Source organism: Gymnodraco acuticeps, unplaced genomic scaffold (genome assembly GCF_902827175.1).
Source record: "Gymnodraco acuticeps unplaced genomic scaffold, fGymAcu1.1, whole genome shotgun sequence".
In the NCBI taxonomy this organism is placed as follows: domain Eukaryota; kingdom Metazoa; phylum Chordata; class Actinopteri; order Perciformes; family Bathydraconidae; genus Gymnodraco; species Gymnodraco acuticeps.
Window position 1 is genome coordinate 1,240,184 of NW_022991584.1, and position 26,253 is coordinate 1,266,436.

General features: G+C 42.8%; 1 protein-coding gene across 1 annotated transcript in view; it reads left to right on the forward strand.

Annotated features, from left to right (window-relative positions):
• Positions 1–1,315: 1,315 nt before the first annotated feature.
• LOC117533821 (disheveled-associated activator of morphogenesis 1-like) overlaps positions 1,316–26,253 on the forward strand; it is a 50,942-nt gene continuing 26,004 nt past the window's right edge. Inside the window, 1 exon segment of the mRNA XM_034197777.1 lies at positions 1,316–1,470. The gene's annotated coding sequence lies outside the window, so the exon portion shown is untranslated.

Genomic DNA, 26,253 nt, shown 5'->3' on the forward strand with positions numbered 1-26,253 from the left:
ATAACCGATTCTGATTCAGAAGACTACTACTACCATGATGCTCTCTGGGCTAACAAATACACGCATGCGCATTGACTGCTTGATAAACGCTGTATGTCATGGGGAAAAGTGACAGTGACAAGTGTGGGAACTGTGGAGTTAGGGAAAATGTGGAACATATTGTATTACATTGTGTCACCTATAGAGTTGAAAGAGGAAAATTAAGGGATAACGTTTTAGAGGCAGAGAGGGAGTGGAATGTAGCTGGTATTCTGGGAACAGAAGGAGAAGGAGTAAGAGCTACCAGAAAGGCACTAGCCTCATCCCAATACCCCTCCTCGACCCCTCCTTTCCCTCACTCGCTTCCCTTCCTTGCGTCTTAGCTCCGCCTCCGTAAGATGCGAGCGAGAGACACGAGGAGGTGACGCGAGGACAGAGGAGTCCTCAGGTATTAATTGGGATGTCTTCGTTCACTCAAACGTCACTCTTAAACGACGTCTGTTAATGATGACATGTGCACAGCTGTATCCCCTCTCATCGGGCTTAACTGAAGAACCTCTTAGAACCGGCCCATTTGTTGTTAAATATTTATTTAAATTAATGAATCTTTCTCTTGTTAGTCAAGGAATTCAATGTATGATGGTTGGTCCTGCTTTTGTGTTCTGTTTTGGTGTAAAATGTAGCCTACATTTAAATAAAAATATAATTATAGTAATGTGAAAGCCTTTTAGAAATGAATTGTACATAATAATTCCCACGGAGCTGTGAGCACTTATACATTTATGTGACGCTTTTCCACTCATCTTCCAGTTGTCGGTTTTCCTCTGTTGAAATCGACCAGCTGTGAAGGTGGGGGCGGGGCTTTTATACGCGGGTAGTGAAAACACTTCCGCGTAGTCTGCTTGCGTGTATCCTCCCTTTCGTCTCCTCCCTCACCCCTCCTCGACTCCTCCGTGTGCATTTCAGCTATTGGGACGTCCTTCAACATGGCGTGTCTTGATCGATTTCCGGGTCAAGTCTCGGAGGAGGGGAAGAGAGGAGTCGAGGAGGGGAAGAGAGGAGTCGAGGAGGGGTATTGGGATGAGGCTAGTGTCACCTTTTTGAGGGAAACTGGGATAGGGAAAATAATCGAACAGTAGGTTAGAATAGACCATGGATGATTTGTTTTTTGTTTTTGTTTTGTTTTATTTATTTTATGGTTTCTTAGTTTTATGTTTTTCGATATGTTGGTTTATTAGAGGGATGACATGATGATACACACTCGTGTACAGTAGGTGGCGGTATGCGACCAAAAGCTGTTTGCGATCCGCCATTAAAAAGAGAAGAAGAAGAAGACGGCTTGCTAAAACCGATGACGTCATTAGCAGCCCGGACCAACCCGGACTGTTGAATCATCTCTGTGCCGTCTGGACTCAGCGGGTTTCGCCACTTTTCTACTTACCTGATGAACTCGTGCACACGGTTACCGAGAAAAATGGTCAACGTGACGAGGTAAGGACGATGTCGTTAGGACAAAAACTCTGACCATAACGACTGAAACAAAAAACGCTGAATATCCACAACACCGTCTGGTTGTGATGGTGACCTCCGTACCGGTGTGGCCGGTCAACACAACAGCGAGTTTACGGAAGCTCTTTTGTTGAATTACCCGGTCTTCAGTGTCCTAAACCCGGGGCAGAAAGGAGACAGGAGTCGGTTGACATTTGCATCTCTTTTGCAAATTGTTTTTGTTTTGTCTGTGGGGGAAGCCGACCTGTCCACACATGGAACCGCCTGTTCAACGGCTCCTCCTCCAAAGCCCAAACGAAGTTATCTAGAAACGGCAGTAGATACACGGGGGTCCCGGGGACCTCCAGGGTCTTCTCCCGGCTGAAATGAGGCAACATTGAAGACAATATATTCACTAGTGTAGATGTGAGAGGTGTGGATGGCTCACTGTTATCATTAATGTCTCACAGACTTATGTAACCAAATCTGAATCCTATCTGTTGCCAACTAGATGTTCACAAGGAATATACTTTGGTGTAATAGTAGTGCATAGACAAGAAACATAATTTGTCCAAATATTTGTTTTAACTAAGACTTATCTACAGTGTAGGCCTACCTGATAAAAAAAAATACAATAATTGTGTATAGTGTGTGTGCAAAAGTTACTATTAAGATTAAAACGTTTTAGTACTTTACACTGAGTTATTACATGAGGCTTGAAGGTTGGCAGAAGAGTGTTAATGTATGAAAAATATTTGCGGTTTATGGGGTTAATTTTGGAATGGTAGGGAAAGCATAAAGCTCATAAGAGTCTGAATTGTGACTTTGGTTAATAAGTAATTTGTTGACCCAGTTGCACAGCCCCACTGATACTTGATATGTGAGGTCCACCTGTGTTAATATTTGAAATTTGAAATAATTCAAAAACAACATACAAAACTGACATTTTGAGAACTCTGACCAATGTGGTACATTTCTCACTTGAACATGTCAGTGGTTTTGAGTTGGCAACCTTTGTTACTTTGGTATTGCTGCTCTGCAATTTATTTTACTAAATAAATGCCAATACCAACATGGCTGCATAAAGCTAATATTGTTGAATATATCTGCTTGGCACGATTTATCAGGGAGGCTGATATCTGTAGGCACACAGGTCCACAAATGCTTGATAACCTTTAAACAGATTTTTGTGTGGATAGCGTTTCGATTTTAGCTGTGCTAAGATTTTAGCTGTGCTAAGATAACCACACCTTTGCACTTTTTCTCATCAAAATGGTGTTTCTCTATTGTCATCCATGATGGACAAATGTAGTTCACATATGCCTTAAGGACCCAAACTGCCACATTACCCTAGATAAAAGGGCCCGCCTCTGTGGCTTTCAGACATTTGATACTTCACCTGTTCTGAGTTAATATTCACTTTTATCGCTGTGCTGAGAAGTGGAATAACTCACTTGTGAAAGCCGTGAAGTTAGTGGTCAGTGAGAGAGCTGAACACAGAGATTATCACAGCATTATCATTGTAGGGGCAGGCTTATTCCCATTTAGGCGCTTATCAGAAAATACTTGCATTCCCGAGAATTAAAATGCTCTTAATCATCGAGGGGCCTGTACGTGCTTGTAATGGGCCGCTGCCTTGTGAGAGGGCTTACTGCTGCGGTGAGATCTGCAGACATGTTTTCACTGTAAACATGGGAGAAGCCTTATGTGATGTCCCATGCTGTTATTTTGTCCACAGTGTTAATGCTCAGACAGGGAGTTGGCTGGTCACAGATCAGCATCAACAGGCCCTGACATTTCAATTGCATGCCTTGTTGTGCTGAATAGATGTACATTGCAGATAATGATTGTTTGTTGGAACTGCATGGTTTCCCATGGTATGAGCTTTAAGCCTTCCTATTAGAGCCTGACATGTATATAGTAACATATTATTGGCTGATGAGCTGTATCAGTATATTGACAGATTTGAAGATGGTTGCCTGTAAAGTATAACCCTGTTTGATGCTGTTCACACTTACAAAGCCTGTTCTGACATGAACCAGTATTCAAGTCAATATCTTTAATTCATGTAAGCCAAATATCATCAACATCAGAATGTTGCCTCAAGGGGCTTCACATTGAAACTAATTATTTATTGTGCAAAGGTCTTCTAATGGTTAACCCTTGCACCAACCCTTTGTAGGCAAAATGACAGTTCAGCAAACACAAGGCGTTGCATGTAGCTTGTTGTGTTGTCAAAAAATCAATACTAAATATTTACTTATTTAAATGTATTGATACTAGGGTACTAGCTGCTCTCTATTATCGTGAACAGCAAGTTGACACACACACAGCTATATACCTTTTTTTAAATTAAAATCTAAATATATATTCACTTATTATCACTGGAAAAAATCCTCATGTCAAAAGTGCTATTGATCAATATTTTTAAATGTTGTATCCAGTTTAAAAGCTATCCTGACAACACTAATACCTTGATAAGCTTGTAGCTTATTAAGCAGCTTTACCAGTTCACTTTAACAATCATAACCACATTAATAATTACATTCTGTCTCTCTCTGCACAAGGACAGCCTTGGGCTACAGCTTCTGCTGCTTCACTTTGTTGGCACTGGTCGTTTGTTGATATTTCTCGTGATCCTGCACACTCTGTTCTGCTACCGGAATCTGAGTTTGACAAAAAGTGTTCTTGCTGAAACTCACGGCAGCGTTGTGACTCAGTTTCATTTGGCACTGGTGGACAACTGGAGCACATCGTTCAATAGTGTATGTGGTGATATAATCCACTCTGTCTTCGCATTTCCTCAGTGGGGACTAACATGATCTGACAGCTGACTGAGCTTAAATGATCTTAAAGAAAATGAATAAATTCAGACTTAGTCATTCTTTCACATTGGCAGTAGACATTGGCTGATACAACTGGCATTAAGAGGAGGTATTTGAAGATGGTAGGCTGATATATTGGTCATTCCCATGATCTTATTTTCGGTTTAGTTCCTGCTCCCCACAACAAAGCACCAACCCCTAAGTGGCCAGTCCATAAACGGTGTGAGTGTATTGTACCTGCTCTTCTGTCTGTCAGCACACACTGCTGAAGCTCTCAGGGAACTGGGTTAATGAACTGAGTGTTACGTTTCACAGGCCTGGCCATGAAGCAGGGGGGCGGCCGGCTCTCATTAAGCACTGCACAGTAAAGAGTAAACGACGGCGCCAACAACAGGGGGGGAGGTATAGACTAATTATTTTTTCAATGGTAGATGTCATTAAGGAGTGGCTGTAACACAGCTGAGCCCTTTAAAGACGGCCATATGTCAGCATGCTTTCTGGATGTGGTGGTGGCATTAATGCACAGAGGCAGGTGACGGACCACAGCTGATGACTGTTTTCCCAGTGAGGATAATGAAAATGTCCATCCTTATTTAGGCTGTCATTTGTTATGTTGGCTTTCTCTGTAGCATGCAGGGCCATATGAGGGGTATACATTATGTTGTAAATCATGCACTGTTGAAACCTGATCTTCTATTTTACATGTTTGACATGTGTAATTGCTGGGGTTAGGCATTTAGTGGATGTTTACACTGCATTGTCAGTCAAAGAAAACGTATAGTATGAGAAGGTAGCAAATCCAGTTAGGAGACATACCATAGCTACTTCACATAGTTAACATATTGACTCACGCTGCATGTGTTACATACCCTTTATTGTATTCTCTTGAACAACATGACAAGGTATACTGTGAGATAGGGCTGCTCGATTATGGCAAAAATCATAATCTCGATTATTTGGGTCAATAATTGTAATTGAGATTATTAAATGCGATTATTCATTGACTTTGAAAACATCCATTTATTGGAGAAAAAAAATGTGAACAGTATGTTTTTAACAGTTGATTACCCTGAACTTTAAGTAACGTAAATAATAATAATACAAAAATATTCGTTTTATTACGATTACGTTGTTTTCGTAATCGTTGCAAGCGATAATCGTAATCGCGATTCAAATTAATTGAGCAGCCCTACATTTTAAGTCAGACTGATCCAGTAATGGTTTTGTTGATAAAGTGATCTAGAAAAGTCCTTGAATTGTTAGCGGGATGGTTCTTCCAGGTCAGTATGGTGGATCTTCGTGCTCTCAGATGCTTTTCTCTCTGTATGATGTGTTGGGGATCCTGTGGGATAGATGGTGGACCTGCAGCGCTCTGCTGGCCTGCCACAACAATAGGCCTGTATGACTGTTTGAATGTGCCATTCTTTGTGCGCTGTGCTTCACTTGGGCCAGACAATAGCTTCATTTAGCATCCCTGCTCTATCGAGGCTGCTCCGTCGCCATGGCACTCCTGCCCTGCCACACCCTGCCCCCAGTCTGGCCCGGCTTTGCACTTGTCCTCTCTGCCGGGACAGCTGGGCTCAGGCAGCCGTTGTTGGCCACACCCAGGACCCAACCTCACATTTTGAGGATCGTTACTTTGTGGCAGAGCTGCACCACCTCTCAGATTTACAATTTGCATGTTTGAAAAGTTGAGTAGTATAAACCAAAGGCCGATCTAGCCCCTAACTTTGATCTTGATGGAGACCTGCAAGTATTATTCACTGGAGAGATAACCAAAAGAGAGGCTAAGGATGCAGACCACCTCGACTGAAAACAGAACACTCTCTGTCTGAAAAAATGAATACACTTTTTGAGAAGTAAACACTACACGCTGTAACTAATACTTCAAAGCTACATTCATAACATTGCCATTCAAATTCTGGATCGACATTTGAATGCTACATGTCCTTCTTTCTTTTGTTTTGTTTACATTAAATCACTCTATCCTATACTCCTATTACATTCTTCAATATGAGCCAAGACATCGACTTGGAGTGTTTACTTTTTACTGCCTGCTCATTTCAGCAATAGAAAAGCCCACCCTAAACACTTGCGTTGTCAGATGGGTTTAGATGCCTACCGGACAAATGCACACCGCTTGTCCCCTCCCAGCGCCGTTGACTCTTGACCTCCCCGATTGTTGGGAGGTGAAAGGGCAGTGCGCTCCGTTTCCAGCTCAGCCACTCACTGCTGGCACATTTTTTAATGAATGGGCTTAAGGTTGGCAGCCCTCGGACCCTATGGGGAGTTATTGATCCTTCACAGCAACTCATTCACTCGCACTGTTTTATTAGCAGTTAGAAATGCATCACAAATACATTACAATGTTTTGTAAAGGGCTAGACAATATATCCATGTTGTATCATTGTCGTGATGTGAGACAAGTTTTTGTCATAGATTTGGGATATTGTAATAAAGTAATGTATTTCCTGGTTTTAAAGGGTTATGTGAGTTCAGCCCAGTCACTGTTGTTGCAGCACGGACTCATCTCCACAGAGCGGCTCCCTGCAGTACTCTGGTTCTATAACTAGAACAGGGTCACCTAGGAAATTATATTTTGGGCCAATCTGAACTTATTGCAGTTGCACAGTACAAGCTGTGCTACTTCTGAAGCCTGCATAGATACTTCTTTTTCAAACGTTTTAAAGACCAAGATATACATTTTAAAACGCTGCACCCAGTCTTACAAATTGAGTGAAAAGACCATTTTAAGCATATTATGTTTCTTATAGATCGTAGTTTGTTTGTTTGTTAGCAGGACTATGGAAAAAACACTGGCCCGATTTCCATGAAACTTTTCTTAAGGACGCAGATTGGGCAAAAGAAGAAGTCATTAAATATTGGAGCAGCTCCGAATCACAGAACGGATTTTAAGTTGGCTGCCTTGGCTGAGGTCTGCGCTCTCAGTGGTGCCCTTTCAGTCATTACTCGTTTCATCTTTTAGCCAGTTTAAGTGAATCTATCTTTGAAAAGTTGTAGAACACATCGCAGAGTTGGTAAGATCTCCTTTAAAGTTACGTAAACAGAGGAGAAAGCAATCAAGTGATTTTGCGCATACTGAGCTGTAATTTTCTCCCAATGCTGCAAAGATGAAGTCCTCTTACTGCTCCGTCCTAGCACAGTGATAAATGCCCTATACACTCTGAGAAACATAACATTTTAGGAAATAGTCGTCCTTGGTTACGTGCCGTCTCGTTTGGAGTGACATAATTGTCTCAGGCTGTTACAGTATGTCACATGACACAGCCTATATTTATACTTGCTTGGTTGTGTTCCTGACTGAAGTCTTTCAATCGGGTAATACTCTACAGCGTGTGTAGTTTCTTAATTAAAAGCCTTGCTTTGCTTTTCCTGCTCAAGGGTGGCGTTAACAAAGTTAGAACGTGACTGATCTCTCGCCAGAGCGATAGAATTGAGGCAAACCTCAGATTACCATGACAATGAGCATCAACATTAATTACTTTGTGGGCTGCCTTAGCTGCAAGATGTGTGTGTGTGTGTGTGTGTGTGTGTGTGTGTGTGTGTGTGTGTGTGTGTGTGTGTGTGTGTGTGTGTGTGTGTGTGTGTGTGTGTGTGTGTGTGTGTGTGTGTGTGTGTGTGTGTGTGTGTGTGTGTGTGTGTGTGTGTGTGTGTGTGTTGTGTGTGTGTGTGTGTGTGTGTGTGTGTGTGTGTGTGTGTGTGTGGTGTGTGTGTGTGTGTGTGTGTGTGTGTGTGTGTGTGTGTGTGTGTGTGTGTGTGTGTGTGTGTGTGTGTGTGTGTGTGTGTGTGTGTGTGTGTGTGTGTGTGTGTGGTGTGTGTGTGTGTGTGTGTGTGTGTGTGTGTGTGTGTGTTGTGTGTGTGTGTGTGTGTGTGTGTGTGTGTGTGTGTGTGTGTGTGTGTGTGTGTGTGTGTGTGTGTGTGTGTGTGTGTGTGTGTGTGTGTGTGTGTGTGTGTGTGTGTGTGTGTGTTTATTCAAACAAAGGGAGCATGTGGGTCCTGCACGTGTGTGGGGGAGTCCCATAACCCGAAATGTTGGTTTGGGAGGATGGGCGGGGGTTTATGGGCCAAGTGGGATTCAAGTTTCAATCCCTGCTCGCCTCCATCCCCTTTGTCTAGGTCACATTATCAATGCTAATTCCCATAGCAGAGACGCTGGATATAAGATGTCTTTTCTAATGAGTTAGCAGTTTTGGAGGGTGTGACCCCTCTGTGCTGTGTGTTTGTTTCAGGAGAGCTTCCAGCTGGTTGAAGGCCAGCGTTTTTGTCTTTAAGAAAATGTGCGCATTCATCAGTTCAAGCTGCTACTTGTAGTTTTGGTAATAACAGCTCAATCACGGAAATCAAATGCATGTTCATATCAAACCAACATTAATGACGCTCAACAATACAGCCTTGTTACGGAAGCATTCCTACCGTCAAATCCCGAAGATTGAATGTAAGTGATATCTTATCGGGGCACAAAGAGGATTTATCTCAAAGGATGGTAACTGTGGCGGTATCCAGGTGCAGACTTTTCCATCTGACTTTGAGCTTGTTTTGACGTTTACCCCAGACAAAGCTCAACGCTAATCTGATGACCTCACAACACACTGTTTTCTAAATTCAAGCCTTGAGGGTACGTATTAACACTTTTGAAAAAAAGACATGTTAGCAGTGACTCCTGGACTGGCAGAACATGCAGTTCATCAGGTTTGATTATTTTCTGTGATTGGAACAGGTCACGTGCAAACATGTTTTGCAGGTATTCAAACAGCAGACGGATATCAGATTCAGCTGCCAGAGCACGGCATGCTTTATCCTGCTCCTGAAATGCAGCCTCACCCGACAGAAAGGGCACTCAAGTTCTAACAAGTCTAACAGCAAAGCCAGAAACCAAATATGTTTATGCTACATCTTTGTATCTTTCTTTGTACCTTGAATGAATGCAACTTGATTAAATCAAGAGTTCACAAAAGCATCAGGCCACTTTAAGAGCTGGCTAGAGTTTCATTTCTTTGACCTGATCATGTTTGCGGTTAACTCCCTTTGCAAATGGACTGCCTTGATTTGTCATTATCCTCTTTAGTAATGCAGGCTGGTTTAACAAATCCTCTTTCTCTTAAACTGAGATGTTATAGTTATTTTTTTTCCATGGTAATAGAATTTCCCGATAAGTGAGTTGGCGCCTCGGAGCCAGTAATGTCTGTCATGCTCATTCTTATTGAATGTTTGATTGTTTCAAAAAGCATCTTTGTTTCTTTGTCGTTTTTATAGTGAGGCACATTGTGACTTTTTACAATTAACATTCACAAAGTAATAGCTAAAAGTGCTGCCTTCATGCTTTCCTGATGCCGTATGCTATGCTTCTGTTCATCTAAAAGATAGCCACAGTAGCCACACGCCTCCCTCCAGGAACAGAACGTATCCTGGTTGCTTTGGGAAGAGTTTCAGGCTGCTGCTACGAGGAGCAGGTTCCCACAGTATAACATATCTGTGTGATAACATTACTGTAGAAATACCGTCAAAACAAGTATGCAGTCAGACGAAACCAGCTGCGTCAACAGCTAAAATGTTCCTCGGGAGTTATTGTATTACAGATTTTTAGTGGCGACCATTGTCGGTGTCCGTTTTTTCGTTCTTTTCTCGCCGTTATGTTTTATTTCCACCAGTGTTATGACTTCGAGGTGATCCATTAGCACAACTGGCTCATCTTTCAGAGCTGTAACCCGTACAGTAGAGTGCCATTTGAGGGGGTGTTTGAAGCATATATGAGCATCATAAGTGTTGTTTGTGTCCCATCAGTTTGCACAGTTGATAGCGGAGAGGCCGCAGGGCAGAGGCTGCCAGGTCGATCCTGTTAAACAGCAGGTGTCCTTGTTAACGTCCCCAAACATCCTCTTTCTGCTGCTTGTGTTTTGGTTTCATTTTTCACTGCTCTGCCATGCTTTTAGTTTCTGATTCCCCAGCAGATTTTCCTAGCTTTAATATTTAGTTTTGACTCGTCTGGGCTCAGGCTGTTTTTTTCTGTCGCTGAGATTATGACACAGATAAGCAGCTCAGCCATGCAACCATGCAAGATGGCCGCCTACTGTATGACAGCTTGGTTTGACTTTAGACTTTGCCTCTGTGTCTGTCAGTCATGCTTCCATTTGGACATAAGCCAGCCTCATATCAGTGTTGGCGGGCACATATAAGGCCGAGCCCTCAGACCTTTTCATATGGATTTAGTCTGAGGAGTTAATTCTCAGAGCAGCCATGTGTGACGTAAACTAATGGCCATGTACGATGTTTTGACGCTGTCTTCACCCTCAGAGCAGACTGGACACTGATTGGATTATTGTTACTCTATTTGTTTGTTTAACATTTTACCTCTACTGTAGTACTTATGCAGCCCTCTTTCTTATCTGTGCTGAAACCACTAACCAGTGATTTCTCAGCGCATTGAGCTTGACCTACATCTGGACGGATCAACAAGTTAAGCCAGAGCCTTTTAACCCTCAAATTCTGTCAATCAAGCACGTTCACTGCAGCTTTCCACTTCATAATATTTTAGTCTGCTTCACTCCTTCCGAAGAGAGAACTCTTACATCTTACACAAGTGATTTTTGTACGAGTCAATTATGCATTTTATACTAATATTAAACATATTAAATGTGCTGCAGCGGCTCCAGGAGGCGTGATCATTATTCAAGGGTTGTATCGGTTTTTTTAAGACAACAAGGCGAGAAAACAACCCAATAGGTTAATATGATGGGTAAGGCTCAGATGTCTTTAAATAATCATCATATTAAGGAACGTTTTACCAGCTTTCTTCATGTGCGTTCATTCAATTCTCACCTCCATCCACTGAGGAAGACTGTGAAAAGCCGCCTGAATAAAGCTTATTTAAGGACAACACTGAACTTTCACTCAACTTATATACTAGACTTATCATGACATGTGAAGAGGAGCTTCTAAAAAAAGTAAAAAACACTCTTCATGATGTTGGTATCGCCATTTTAATGCTTTTAATCGATTACAGGAAATAGAGGCTTTCTGATGATGTGAGTCGAGAGAACATCACACTTCATGACGTACACATTGAGGAAACCCATCCCTGCCATTAGATCAATGTTATTATCTCTACCACAAATGAAAGTTGACCACATCTATCCTTAGAAAAACACTTCCTTCTTCTCTCCTTTTATCTCAAAGTGTATCCTTACTTGGCCTTCCTTTTCGTGATTGCTGCTCCTTGGCTTGGCGTTGTAGAGATAAGTGGATCCAGAAAGTTGGTGGCCCCTTCTGGGATGGACTTTTCTATTCCAGGGGGTAATTACAAGCTTTCCAGAGGGTGGGTAGAGACCAATAGGATCTTTTTCAATCCTGGCATTTCATTTGTGAAAGTTAGGGTCTCCTGCAAGGGAAGGGCTGCTTGGGTGGAATTTATGGATTACGCCCCACCCTGCAAGAAACATATTATGTACGGTGTGGCCCTGTTCCCCTCCACCACATGATACGAGCCGTAATATAGCGTTCCCCTTTCACACATTCCTTGGCAGCAGTCTGAGAAACAGTTTTTTCAAATTAAATCTGTCAGTCATGATTCTGCTGAAAATATACTTTTCATTAGCCCGCAGGCAGCAGAACTTTGTTTTTCCACTATTTCTATCATCTCATGTGTTTGCGGCGTTTGACCTCATGTCTCACACTGTAAGCACAGAGTTTAACATTTCACCAAAATCCTTTTATTTCCTGACACTCTGTCAACAGGCTTGTAATCACAGCTGAACGGTTCAGGGTCATCCACAATCTGCAGCCAATCAGATTGCCATGTTTCCCTGCTGATGCCTTGCAAAGTGTTTTCAGAGCTCCAGCAGCGTTCACCATTAAACTTCATTCTTGTATTGAACCATTGGGGAGGATGGCAAGTTTGTGTCTGATATATCATGTTTTGTTTATGACATGACACAAATTCATAAAAGTCCAAAGCAACAGAGAAATAGGTCATTTCTGTTGATAAAACAGTAAGAAAAGACTAAAGTTGAGTTTTTTGTCTGCCCTTACGTGTTCAATAATAAACAGATTAGTGCACTAAAGATTACAAAGTTCTCACACTATTTTTTGCCTGAGTTTCTCTTTCAGTCTGAGAAGTTTTAATAGTTTGTCTCAGCAACACGCTCTCGTGATATATGGCAACACACATTGCTTCTCTTTCTGTTGGTTGCCAAATGTTGTCAGTCCTTGAAGATAATTTTCGTAATGATATTAGCTATGTAAATAAAACAAATAGTGTTGCAAAAGAAAATATGAAAACATTAGGCTGTGGCCACCTAAGAGAAAGCAAATGTAAACCATATCATACCATTGGCGAATGCAGCATCTGTTGTTCTAAAGCATCTCTGCTTTAAATCTTATTTGAAACACAGAAAGGCCCGACAACGCCTTTATACCTGGAGTCGCAGCATCCGCAGTGCACCATACATTCCCTGCTGTATGTACCTGTGGCCTTTGAGGTCACCAAAACATCAGTCCGGCTTTTATTGACACGGATGATCAATCCCAGCAGAACAGAAGCCCTGCATGGGAACAGGACCTGTCTGTTGTTCCAGCTGCAGGACGTTCTTTACAGAGGCAGCTACCCAGGACTGCACAGCTTCCACTCTTATCCACACATGACTACACCGGCGCGGATCGCCACTGATGTCTGCAACACCAGACCTGTGGAGATAAACTGTTTCACATAGACCCCGTTTCTGGGATCAAGCTACAGTCTCAGATACGGCAATTCAGAATCCAAGCAGAACGTTTTAAGAAGATTAGACAATTACAATATTGTATTATTTCAGCGAGCATGACATGTGACTTGGAAGTGGTCCAGAAATGTTATGGCTGCAGGCACTTTACACGCTGGCAGCAAGAGAGGCAGCTGTTTCAAACTTTGAAGTTTTAATTACCCAAAAAATCATGTTAAGTGACCTTAATGGTCCATAAAAATAATAATCCTTAATGGAGAGTGGTTGGTTTGTGCTTTTTGTGGTTAAGGGATGAAGCAAGGAAGCATTTCTAACACTGAGGGGTATTGAATGCTCACTCACAGCTGTTGAGGATAAGGTTTTGCTTGTAGGTTGGATTTGTGACTTTATTCTGGCAGAGCAGTGTTTCGAGTCTTGGCGAGGAGCGTAAATCCATTGTCTCTGTGTCAGTCTCCGTTACAGAACATTTGATACCCTACTGTGTGTTTTTGCCGCTTCTCGTCACTATGTGCTGATTGTACAGCGTGGAGTTGCATAATAAAATGTACAAAAAGCACTATGATGTGTTGTTATTGTGATACCCTTCAGTAACACTTGACCCACTTCTGAAGAACAGGAAGTTGATGAGGTCTAGGTGACACTTATTCTGTCAACAACACCTGCACAGAGACCTGGCTGGCCTGAATCAAGTAGATGACCAAAGTAATTGGTTTGGGATGTTATTATAGCCTCAAGATACAAGAGTTGATTCATCACCCTCTCATGTAGTGTCAACAATAGCCTTGCATTTTAAACCTCTTAATGTAGGGATGAGCGGATACTGAGTTCTTGAGATATTGTGTATTTGGTACCAACAGCAACTCAGTTTCAAAAAGCACACAAAATGACATAGAAACAAACCATTTGACGACTATCCAATTCAAAACCAATGAATATGTTTATTTAACAGGAAGTATGTGAGTCCTGTAACTAGCGTGACTCTTTCCCACAGAAGTTTTATCACACTTCTGTGGGAAGTATATAAGCACTCGGGACACTTACAGTGATGTCACAGAGTGAGGCTTCTTCAACCTCATAAACAATCTTTGGTTGGATACAGACACCGGCTTGCAGAGAACAAATCCTTCAGCTGTCAAGCCTAATGTTGGCCTGCCATCAACTCACTCACAAAATAAACGTTAATTAGCGACAGCTGATATGATGTACCGCCAGCGACGTTTATCATTTTGGAGTTTCTCACAGTGAAACCTATAGTTTTGACAGTGGTTGATAATTGAGTTTTCTGTCGAGACAATAACTTGGGCCTTCTCTAAAGTCCTCTAAAGAATGACATGAAATGAGACTGACGGAAATCTGTCTTTCATTGTTACATTGCGGGTTGACGTTTGCAAAATCTTGCAGCAAAAGGCCAAATTAATGTCACTTTGGGTATATTTATTTCAAGTTAAATGCTTTTTTGTTAACCATCCTCTATAGACAATCCCTTTGCTACAGTCCCAAAAAATATCACTATGTTGCAACGATGTTTTATGGATGCTGAGTCAGTAATTAGCTGGGATGCAAGAGTGATTCTAGGGCTGTAAATCACGAAGGAGTGTCTTGAATTGTTTAGATGAAAATTCTCTGGATATTCTGTCAGCTGTCACGTCTTTGCCAGACTGTTTGGATGGGATATGTGCAGCTCAGGCTGAAGGTGTTAATGATAAACAGGACGTGTTTAAAGGAATACTTTATTGCTCACTCTTTGTTACCTTGAAGTCATAATGAAATCTTTTAGTTTTCTTTGCATGAGTTCACAAGATTTCAAAATGGAGAAATATCTTCAGTCTGAAGTAAATGTGGGCCGTGTTAAACAACAGCAGCATCAAAACTCACACAACTCTTGTGGTATAATCACAGTAAAGTCTTATTTATCAGGTCATATGTTCCATACTTCAAAAACATGCATTTTCACTACATTCTACAATTCATCAAATGTTTCCTATTTTGGATTCTTTGTTTCCTTACCACTAAAACAGGATGAGTATGTGACATACACTGACCATTTGAGGGTAGAAGAATTCCTTTAAGGTAGGGAATGGGCGTGTGCAAAACTCCTCTGTTTTCTCTCATTTTATGTTTTTGACATGTCTCCAGTTGCCTTGTCACGTTTTCACTTCCTCCCATCTATCTCCCTCCCACACCCACATTTACACATTTTAGCTTTGTTTCCCTCCTGCAACTCTCCGAACAAACCTTTTCCAAACAAACCCAAAGCAAGTTGTCCAAAGGCAGCGTAGGGGGGGGGGGGTGAGCTGGGCGGTGGCCACGGCTCGGCTGCATCCTATTAGGACTGGGAGTGTTGAAAAGGGGTGTGGCCTGCAGCCAGTAACATCTGTGCCTGTCCTCTCTGCCCCCGGCATTCTGCAGAGAAAGGCAGAGAGAGAGAGAGAGGTTAGGGAGGGAGTGGATATATATATACGCCGAGGAGAAGTTCTCGCCATGATCTCAAACATGATCTCATGCTGTACGGCGACTTCATTCCCTGCCTGCCCCCCCTGCCATCAGAGCAAAACTGCCTTCATCTGACTGGGAGTTTCCTCTCGGGCTGATTTTTTACAGCCCCTGGGAATCAAGGTGCTTATTAGCAACGACTTTGAACCTGCGTGGATTACATACCTTCGTGCATGAAATGCTGTTGTGTTTTTCTGTCGACGGTGCAGAAATCTGGATGCTGCAGTGAGGATATAAAGGGAATGCAACAGAGGCGAGCTGGACAGGGTAAGACGAGCTCCATGGATCTGTGTCTATCCTACCCTGTAATCAAATGAGCAAAAGGAGAGCAGGAGAAGCCGGCTGCTGATCGGAATGTGTGTGTGGACTGCATGTGACCGGCTGATAGTCTGAGGCTATCAGTGTGTGTGTGTTTGTGTGTGTGTGTGTTTGTGTGTGAGGGGCTGCGGGTGTGCTTTATCACTCCCCAGCCAGGATGCAGGCTGGATTCCTCTCCCCGAGACGTAGGTGATTGTGTCACGTCTGTCTTATTAGGAGGTGTCGGTGCGGAAAAACGATGTTGCCTTAGTAACCGGCTGGGGGGGAGGGGAGGATGACAGGGTGCTCCCATCAGGCCCTGGGGCTGATTTGGTGGTGAGAGAGTTGTCCTGTGTATGCTGGGAATGCCCCGTAATGACAAGGCTGGGAGGTAGGGTGAGGCGGCGGTGGAAATATGTGTTGGTGCACAGAGGCTACGGGTTGCTACCTCCCACCAGCAAATGCAGCCCGTTATCAGGGTTAAGTGAGTGTGTGTGAGAGGATGGCATACTTTTTTCCAGGGGCGGAGAACAGATAATCAGGTCAATGAAAAGGAAAGTCACCTTGAGCAGAGAGGGGTCTGCTCGCTCACCTCGCCTCGTTTCCTGCCCATCCTTCTCAGGTTCCACTTCCCCCCCCCGGAGAGTGCTCTATATTGCATGTAAATACGACACACACCGATGGATTACAAAGTCTAGTCTTTGGAGCTCTGCAGGATTTCAGTGCCGCTGAGTACTACATTAGGCTACATTTTACCCTGTAATCCTAAATGTTTTTTTGTTATTTGTTTTGTGTCCGCAGAATTAGAGACAATCCTATTTTCTCGCCTATAAACATCCAGAGCAGATTAAAAAGGGAGGGTAACGTGCGCTTGAAAAGAGGCTTTACTTTGAATCACCAACCCAGTCTGCACCGGTCAACCGGCCGCTTCGGTTACCATAGCAACTGAGGAAGAGGTAGAGATTTTTGTTTTAAAAGGACAGACAGGCAGGGTATCTGAGGAGAGATTACAGCGCCCTCCCCGCCCCCTTATTGATGATCTGAGAGGTTATCTGTTTAACTGCTCAGAAATAGATTTGTGACTATTATGGGAGCGTGCCCAGCTGTGGGGCTCATAATGTTTACTGTTCCTATTCACACACACTCGGAGGGAGATCATGGCGTCGGCTGTTAGTGCTTAATGATGCTTTAAAAGTCAACAGTTTATATCTGACATCTTCTTCTTTCTATTATTTTCTGATATACAGCAGTGTCTCCCCTGTTATTGACTGCATATTAACAGTGAATGATGCTGATCTTCTAATAGTCACATCTTTAATGTTGATAGTATCACAGTCCTAATTCAATGACAGTACTCTTCCCTTCCTGCTGATAGCCAAGGATTTATTGATTCTCTGCTTCAGTAGTCTCACATATTTTTCCTGTCAGATGTTACACACACAGCCATATCAGATGAGCTTAAGTAGACCTCACTTGTCAGGTTACAAATCTGTTCATTTGTACTGATTTTTAGACAGATGTTATTTATTTTTAATACAATTAACTCTGAATTAGAACAGAATACAACATGGACAAATTATCCCAAACACTCAGATTGTAGAGGCAGAAGATTCAACTTTTTTCTAATTACTTTTCTATATTATGACTTTTACTGCTATTAATAATACTTTTAGTTACTCATGTCTACCATTTATCCATAAGTTCTACTGTATTCCAACTGTGTATCCATGACTTGTGTTAAACACTGCCCTTTTTTGTTCAGATATTTCCCATGAATTATGAGGCGCATGTTATGGGCTATTTTTAAACCAAACTGATCTTTTCAGTGTTTTGGATCAAAGCCAACTAACCGAATCCAGATGACTAAACTCTGGCGAAGATGTTGTCGCCTGTTTGAGTCGTTTCCTTCGTTGCCCCGAATCTAACCTCCCTCCTCTTGAAGGGTTGACCCGAGGAAGAATGCTAACACGTTTAAGAGTGGGGGGTTGGAGAGTCTGTCTGCAGAACGAGTTTGACAACCTTGCCTGTGGAAAGAGCAGCAGCCTTTAACCTGCTTTTTAATCTATGTCCTCCCTACATTTCAGCCACACACTCCCAAATCCTACACGTCAGTTTTTTGTTTTGTGCTATCATTCATGCGTGTAAGAATTAAAGGAGGATACCGCTAAATTACTTTTGAAGTTGTGGAACAGTTCAGTGGCTTTTTGATAACATTCACTCAGAAGTAGTTTTTTTTTCATCTAATCTGTCACCATAGGCAATAACATGATCATGAATTCTCCTTAGAATTTAATTTGGTAGACTTCAAAGAAATAATTCTACAGATAAGATGAATGGTTTTGGTGCAAAACTTGCTACTGTAACACACAAGCTAAAACAAACATCAGGCGGCTCTGCCAGGAAAGGGACCATCTCTAAGTTACCACACACTATTAACCAGGGATTGAATCTCTCCCAGGCAACAAAACAACTTAAGTGACAAACATGTGTTCGTTAGCATTAGGTTTGCACAACCCTTTGTTCATGAAATAATGTTGTGGCATCAGCACGCGAAATAAACAGAGATTTAGTCGGCTTCCACTAACCACATCCTTTATCTCTTGTTCCTGTTTTTGACCAGATGATGAACCTCTATTGATGAAAACAGGCGCGGCTGAGATACAGAGGCCTGAGCTAATATGAGTCATCACAGACTGATAATGTATCTGGCTGAAATGTGTGAAGACCACGAGTCGGTTTAATGAGGAAGGATGTGGAAAACAATTAGATTATGTCGATGTGACGTGGATAATAGAGTTCCCTGTTTTCAGTTACAACAGATACTGCAGTGTTTGTGTGTCGGTAACAGAGAACAGGATGGTATGTAGCTTTATTCTGTAGCATTAAATATTACAGTTGTGATACTGGCCCAACCAAGCTGGGCCCAGAGTCTGAACTATGAATCCCCTTTTTGAAATAGTTGGTCCTGCACTGAAATGCTGTAAAGTAACTTCAAACTTGTTCATTTGAGAATTTTATTATTTGTTGTTTAGTTTCACAGTAAAACAAATAAAAATAATTATACGATCGTGAAAAAGTGCCCTTTTGTGAAAAACACATAATTAGAAGACATTGTTATGGTGTCATCTTAAAACTGGAATAACTACCACGCATAAAGACTCACATTTCATTCCTGCATATAAATGTTTCGCACAACAGTCACAGCGCAGTCACTTTGTAATAATCCACGGTGACTAGGGATGGGTATCGTTAGCATTGTACCGATACCGCTTATCGATACCGGTATCGATACTTTTCAATAATTTAGTGCTCAAAATTATAGACATGATTACAAGATGTGAAGATTAAACAACAGTCATTTTATTGTAATTTATTTGTATTTATTATTTAATGTAACTTTTTCAATGTCATACCAAGCAGGTATGAGTGTGTTTGCCAGTGTGTCTCTGGAAGGGGGGCGGTAATTAGGGGCAGTTCATAAATCCATGTAAAAATGACCATTATTCAGTTAAAACGAGACACTGCGTGCGCACCTCCTAAGCCTGAAGCTCCGTTTGCCACTGTGATCCATCATCACAATAATAATCATTACAATTATAAATAATAAACGGATTGTAATGGGGGTGGATTAGATCCGCCCTGAAATGCTGAAGGCTCTGGGTGTTGAGGGACTGTCATGGTTGACACGTCTCATCAACGTTGCGTGGAAGTCGGAAACAGTACCGAAGGAGTGGCAGACCGGGGTGGTGGTTCCCCTTTTCAAAAAGGGGGATCAGAGGGTGTGTGCCAATTACAGAGGCATCACACTACTCAGTCTCCCTGGGAAAGTTTACTCTAAGGTACTCGAAAGGAGGGTCAGGCCGATTGTCGAACCTCAGATTGAGGAGGAACAATGCGGATTCCGTCCTGGTCGTGGAACGACGGATCAGCTTTTTACTCTTGCAAGGATCCTGGAGGGGGCCTGGGAGTATGCTTATCCGGTCTACATGTGTTTTGTAGACTTGGAGAAGGCGTATGACCGAGTTCCCAGGGAGTTACTGTGGGAGGTGCTGCAGGAGTATGGGGTGAGGGGGTCTCTACTCAGGGCCATCCAATCTCTGTACTCCCAAAGCGAGAGCTGTGTCCGGGTCCTCGGCAGTAAGTCGGACCAATTTCCGGTGAGGCCTCCGCCAGGGCTGCGCTTTCTCACCAATCCTGTTTGTAATATACATGGATCGGATTTCGAGGCGTAGTCGTGGGGGAGGGGGTCTGCAGTTCGGTGGACTAAGGGTTGCACCACTGCTTTTTGCAGATGATGTGGTTCTAATGGCTTCATCGGTCTGCGACCTTCAGCACTCACTGGATCGGTTCGCAACCAGTGTGAAGCGGCTGGGATGAGGATCAGCACCTCCAAATCTGAGGCCATGGTTCTCAGCAGGAAACCGATGGACTGTCCACTCCAAGTAGGGAATGAGTCCTTACCCCAAGTGAAGGAGTTCAAGTATCTCAGGGTCTTGTTCTCGAGTGAGGGAACAATGGAGCGTGAGATGGGCCGGAGAATCGGAGCGGTACTGCAGTCGCTTTACCGCACCGTTGTGACGAAAAGAGAGCTGAGCCAGAAGGCAAAGCTCTCTGTCTACCGGGCCATTTTCGTTCCTAGCCTCACCTATGGTCATGAAGGATGGGTCATGACCGAAAGAACGAGATCGCGGATACAAGCGGCCGAGATGGGTTTTCTCCGCAGGGTGGCTGGTGTCTCCCTTAGGGATAAGGTGAGAAGTTCAGTCATCCGGGAGGGACTCGGAGTTGAAAGGAGCCAGTTGAGGTAGTTCGGGCACCTAGAAAGGATGCCACCTGGGCGCCTCCCTAGGGAGGTGTTCCAGGCACGTCCAGCTGGGAAGAGACCAAGGGGTAAACATAGGACCAGGTGGAGGGATTATATCTCTTCACTGGATCCCCCAGTCAGAGCTGGTTGATGTCGCCAGGGAAAAGAAAGTTTGGGGCTCTCTGCTGGAACTGCTACCCCCGCGACCCGACCACGGATAAGCGGGAGAAGATGGATGGATGGATTATCAGTAATCATTTTAAAGTTACACAGAGACATTGGATTCACCGTTTTTATGCCCTTGAACAAAACTTTTGATCACAAAACAGCAAAGGTACGACATAATTATCATCATGGCTATGTAAAGTGAAGATGTTTTCTTGCTCTTTCCTGGCTGCTAGTTCAGTGAGTTTTGGTCGTACAGTGATGAGACTTATACCAATGGAATCCGTGGCATCTCAGCTTTCAGGTATTATGTCGTTTGTGCAGATAAAATGACGTAGAAAATATCGTAGCCGTTAGCCCGTTTTGCTAAGTGTTAATTTAGACTCTTGGTGTTGGACTTCTGTTCCGTGTAGGTAAAATGGTTAATATCGTCTGTTAGCTGAGTTTATTGCATCATTAATAGGTTGTTAAATGTTAATAAGCCTTGAGACGCTGTTTCTTGCATGATGTTGCGTCTGACCCCGGGAGTCTCACAATAATAAGAGCGCTGTTAGGAGAGATGACGAGTGGCATTCACAGTGGCCAATCAGAGTGGTACTCAAACCGGATACGTCACACGGGATGAGGGTTCCCAACCAACCAGAATTGTTTAAACTAAGGAAGTAGCGTAATTCATATACCGATAGCATCACTGTTTGTCCAGCGGCTTAACGGTATACCGATACCGTCCAATCCAATCGGCTACCGGTACTGACTTCTCGATACCCATCCCTTACTGTGACTACTTCAAAGTCCTACAAGATGTGAACTGTTTGAACCCCAGACATGAGACATTAAGTGTAAAATGTATCAGCTGGTGGAAGAAATGCTTCCTTTGTGTGTCTCTGCGCTCTCCCTGTATGTTAAACCTGTAATCTGAGAGCCACTTCAGCCCTTCTCCCTCAGACATGTGACATTAATGCTCCGAAGGCGAAGCGTTTGTCATATCTCAACACTAAATCCTGTCACGTAAATGCACATAGGCACACAGAAAATCTTTCCTACTGTAACTCTGTTGCTTTCGTGCTGTGGGCGGTGTTGACTGTGGTCTAACTGGTTGATTCTAATCTCCTCTTTACCTGCCAGTCAGCATTTTTATCATATCGCAGTTATCTTCTGATGTGTGGCCAAGTCTGTGTGTGTTTACTCATTGTGTAATTGGGGCGCCATTAAATAATTGGCAGAATGAGCGTTATGTATGCTATCCAGCTGTGGAAGACAATAGGGCACCACTGTGCCGTTCGTACCGTAGCTAAACCAGAAACAATTGTACAATATGACATGTTCAACGTGATAATTATTAATAACATATTGCGGTTTACTTTCAGTTAGCAGTTATTAATGTGGGCTTTGAGGAAAAACAAGAGGGAGCGATGAGTTTTCTCTATTGTGAAAAAGCCCTGCAGCTGCATTTAGAGATTGCTTTATTCCTTTTGACTGATGTTGCCATCGAGCATTTTGTGGTTGAATCAACAGAGTTTTGAGTTTCACAGGTTAAGCAACCTCTCTGTGTCCAAACACTGGGTTGCTGATTGATTTTCAGCCGGGCGGTTCCCAGTTGAAAGGACCTCCACTATCCCTCCCTGTGTGACTCCCGGGCCTTTTGTTTGCAGCTGTCCAAATTGATCCAAAATAAATTACCAAGTGCAGTGCACACCAGTCACGGGGGTTTCCAAATGTTCATAAACCTCTTGTGTGAAGCACACTGCAATCCCGAAACAATTTTCTAATATAAAGACACTTTTGTTTTGTCAGTGAGAGAAAAAGGAATATAGAGGCTTCATATGAAACTGCACTAATGTGGAGCTGAAGGGAAAATCCTTCTGTGAGATGATCATCAAATTGCAAGTCTGATCCATCCTAAATCAGAAAAGAAGATTAAACTTCTGTGCTCCAAATGCCTGGTCCGCCTATATCACAGCTGCTGCTATAAACATTTTCATTTGCTTGGTTACAGCTAGGGATGCTCCGATCGCCAATTTCGGGGCCGATTGCCGATCGCCGGAATCAGTATCGGCCGATACCGATCGCCGATCCGATCGAGTGGGCGGGGCCTAAATGGAAGATTTAAACATCACTTTAAATCTTCCATTTAAAGTGATGTTTAAAACTCAGTTAATGGGGCTCATTCACTGGAGCTTCCACAAACAACAATCAACTTAATTATTACATTCAAATGATGTACATTATTCAAGTTTACATTCACTTTGGATAATAACACGGAAGAAATTAGCGGAAGCGCTCTCTTTTCCTCTCTCTCTCCCCCCCTCTCTCTCTCTCCTGACAGCCTGTCAGTATCTCATGCAGCTCACTGATCCAGTAATGAGTGACCCGACAATGAAGAATACATATATTTATAATAACTAGTTTAGCTTGTTCCAGAGGTAGATAAAATAGCTAAGTGTGTTAGGTCTAACTCTTACGGTACGTCCACACAGCAGCTTTTCAAAAATCTTGAAAATCTTGGAGCTGGGTGTGTCTGAAAGCTTGGGGATTTTTTGCGAGCAACGCGACCAACAACCAATCACATGAATCTCCCGCCCCCGACATACAAAGCAAAAAACCCCGGGGATTTTTTGCGAGCAATATATATATATATATATATATATATATATAAACTCCCCAAACAGGCGAAAACCTACCAGTTTCACCCACTGTCTCTGCCACCTCCCTCCATGCCTGGTTCCTCCGGTTTGTATCCCGTTAATAGTTCTGGTCGTAAAGAACCGGGTGATTTGCTACCGTAATTTCTCGTTTGGAATATGAGGAAATGAACTGCGGTCTGGTTCTCCCTGTGTGTGTGTTTCGCTGCGTTTACCTGTCCGGCGGGCGGAGCTGCAGGATTTCTGCTTCACACACGTTGCATACCGCTATTTTACTGTCTTTTTCGGACACCTTAAAATAATGCCAGACCGGAGAAGCCATTTTGGCGAGCTTGTTTTGCCGCACACACAGAGAAAAGTGTCATGTATTTTACGTCATGCGATCGGCTTTCGCGATCGGCATGTTTAGAGAGCACCGATCGATCGGTAGAGAGTGAGTATCGGCCGATCTCGATCGGTAACCGATCGATCGGAGCATCCCTAGTTACAGCTGAAACCATAACAGCACGTGAGTTATGAAGGTTTGAAAGCATGAATGAATGGGTGCTATTTTAGGTTGAAGAAACAACATGATGCAAGTTTGATAATTAATGTTATAGGTCACTTGATTGGTTCATTTTTCCATGACTAATTTTCTTTCGCCGGCTGCTCTTAATGGTCAGGGTCAGACAGAACTAAGTCCCTGGAGCAGGGAGGGAGTCGAGGACATAAAAGAAAAAGGAGATACTTCTAATTAGCGCTGGAGCCAAAGAGACTCTGTATCTCTTCTCAAAACAAATCAAGGTGACGCAACCCTTCTGCCTCAGATTTATTAAAATGATTGCTCTAATAACCATTTCCTCTGTTATCTTTCGCCGTAGATCTTCTTTGCTCAATTAGTAACATAGGAGATTGTTTCTGCTGGATCTTGTCCCAACATTAGTGCTGATGATGAATCAATCATTTTAGATGTAGCTATCAGAAAATAGAGTAATCCTCAGTGCCAGAGAGTGAGGATAGATGCCAGCTGGTGCTGAAGAAGGTATTTCACACATCTGCTTTCAATACACTACTGTCCACTGTGTTCTCTCTCAGAGGATGGATTCCAATGGAGGTACCTTTTGGCTTATTAGTATCTGCTTTATTTGTTAGGATAAAGATTATACACAAAGCCACCTATTCACAACAGCAGCTAGTAATTCCTTCGGTATAGGAACAGATCTTAATGTTTGGCAGTATTTAGTGCTTTGATTTGCGGTAATTTACTGTTTTAAGGCACCTATACTACAAACTTGACTAAGTAGGGCCACCTTGATGGTAAAGTTTGTGGAATTTAAGATAATATAAGGGATTAAATAAAATGTTGTTCTCCAAATGACATCTGTTTGTTCAACAACTCAAAAACAATCAGTTTACTGTCATAGTTGAATGAAAAAAGCAGAAAGTAATGACAAGATATATATAGTATTCAAGTAATCAAACCCACATAATTTTAACTAGATCGTTCATCATCAATGTCAATGCCATTCATTGCATTGTATATTCAAAGCAAATAAGATGAGTAAAATATACAGAACAACATTTGAGAAAGGAAGAACAATGAAAACAGCTGAAGGAAAAGTGACAGATCATGTTTGACTTCTTGCTCTCTGTTTTTCATTCTTCTTCGCACATGTTAAGTAACGTGAGCGCCCCTCTTGTTTAGCTTAAGATGCTCCTCTCTGCTTCTGCCTTTTCTCCAGCGGACATGACACTTGTGCAGGTTTTAGCGGAGAGATCTTGGGCAGGCACCACACTCGGTCTTAAACTCACTTTACAAACACTGGGATTCTTTTTACAGTCTGGACTCACGCCAGGTCACCCGCTAAACCACATGCTCAGGAAAACAACAAGGCTATCCAAGGATAGAAATCTTGTACGGACAAAGACAGAAGTGTTTGTAGATATATGGTTGGGCGGGTTTAATTATTGGATGTGTATGAATGAAGGAGAAGGAATAGAATCTGCCTCTGCCTAAGCAGCAGCCCACAAAAGTCACAATGTTTCTCCAGTCCGAGCATAGATTTATGTCAGTATAAACACCATTTGTCTTGATTATATGGAAAGTGCAGCTGTTACATGGCATTATTATCAACATGCGCACTGTTAACATGCCTACAACAAGGATAATTCCTGGAATTAACCATTCAGATTTTACTTTTACTTGCCTGGACAGCTGAGGGTCAGTTTGACTTACATGCTACTTTGTGATCCAAAGTCATTTGTGTTTCTTCTCAGTTGTGACAGTTGTTTGTATGGGTGTTGTTCAGGGTCACAACACTCACCTGGCTATGAAAGGAATGCCTTCTTGTTCTAACAGGTCTCTGTTGTGTTGGGACCTTGACCGTCTGACAGACAACCTCCGGGGGCGATATGTTGGAGCACTCGGGTCTCACAGGTTAACAATTACACCATAAACACCAAGTCTTAACAGTGTCACAGTCTATGGTTCTAACCTTAAACCCACCCTTTGTGTCTCTTCATGGCCGATCCGTGGTACACCCGTTGGTCGCTGTAGTTGGCCGCTGTCCCACTCTGGCTCACAAGTTTATACAAAGTTTACAGCTCCCTTTAGCTAATGGAAAGATGGGCAGTTTTGTGGACTAATATGGTCAAAGGAGGGCTTTGAATTACTTCATCCTTTCATGCTAGAATAGATGGTGAGTGTGAAGCCAAGCAGCTGCTGCGGAGGCCTCTGGTAGTCTATTTAGAAAAGTCAAGGATGTGTCAAAATAAATACACTAGTCGGTGTGTAAGGAAGGGTGGGCTGCTGTGTACTTTATCCCATGTGTGGCCCTAAGGCACCT